Source organism: Pteropus medius, unplaced genomic scaffold (genome assembly GCF_902729225.1).
Source record: "Pteropus medius unplaced genomic scaffold, Ma_sr-lr_union100, whole genome shotgun sequence".
NCBI lineage: Eukaryota > Metazoa > Chordata > Mammalia > Chiroptera > Pteropodidae > Pteropus > Pteropus medius.
In genome coordinates, this window is record NW_024350923.1 from 1,911,968 (window position 1) to 1,913,191 (window position 1,224).

Consider the following 1,224-nt stretch of genomic DNA (forward strand, 5'->3'; position numbering starts at 1 on the left):
AAGCCTCAAAGCAGGCACGGGGACATCGGGGACAGGTCCCACGGGGGGAAGTTAACACAAGTGTTTGCTGCCGGCAGCTTTGGAGGAGGGAGGGGCCAAGAGTTCTGCTCCAGTCCGGGCCTTGCTGGTGGCTGGTGTTCCAGAGCTGGTGGCCTTGCTCTGGGATGTTCTCCCAGAGGAGACAGGACTGGTGGCAGGGAAGTCTGGCTGTGGCAGCAGAGGGACCCGGAGCAGGCTGGCCTTTCCTGTGCCCCTCCTCCACCCGGGATCCATGCGGTCCTGTCCTCAGCTGGGGAGATGCAGCTGAGGGGCCGTCAGGACGTGGAGCTGAGGAGAGGGGGGACCCCACCTGACACACGCCTGGCGCTCCCATCCACCCTCGCTGGTCTGCGCCCCGCAGAGCACCCTCGCCCCCACCGCACCGACCTGGGCCCCGCCTCCTGCAGCTGCCGTTCGGCAGCCCCCTCACTCTTGGCTGGTGCAGGCACCTCTGGCACCCTGCCCACCCTCCTCTATCTCCGTGGAGCCAAGTTCTGCAGGTGTGCAGGCCTGTTCTTTCGGCCTCTGGCTGTTGCTCCTATGCTCTGGCACACATCGGGTCTCCTTCCTCTCCACGCCTGCCGAAAGCCATTGTGGTTGGTTTTCTGAAAGTCACCGGGGCTGCACTGACCCTCCCGATCTGGGCCTGTGCTCCCCCGATGGCTGGCGAGGGAGCTGAGCAGCCCGGGCTGTCCTGGCTCTCGCTCAGACTTCAGGGGTGGGGGGAGGTCTGTGGGGGGTGGGGCTCCGCTCCTGGAAGGAGGTGGGGGAGCGGTGGGCAGTGGGACACTCAGAAAGGACCCACCTGTCCCATCGCTTGGAGGAGGACCCGGATCCTGGGTTTAAAAACTGCCCCTCGGTCTGCTTCCCACCGCATGCCCCGTCCCTGCCCCTTGACGTCCCTCCCCATGGAAGCCAGGTAGTCCTCAGGGGTGTCCAGAGGTGGGCCTGGGGGAGCGGATGGGGCGGGCGGGGGACTCCGAACCTCCTCACCTGCTGACGAATGGCTGGGCGCCTCTCCCAGACCTGCTGCTCAGCTGCGCTCAGCACTGCTCTGCTCTCGGGGTAGGAGAGTCCTCAGGAAGTGGGAGGGGTGTGCCGGTCACAGCAGTGAGCTCGGCGAAGCCCTTGGTGTGGCCGGCCCTCCCCGGCCCATCCCCCTGGACTGCAGCCTTGGGCAGCAAG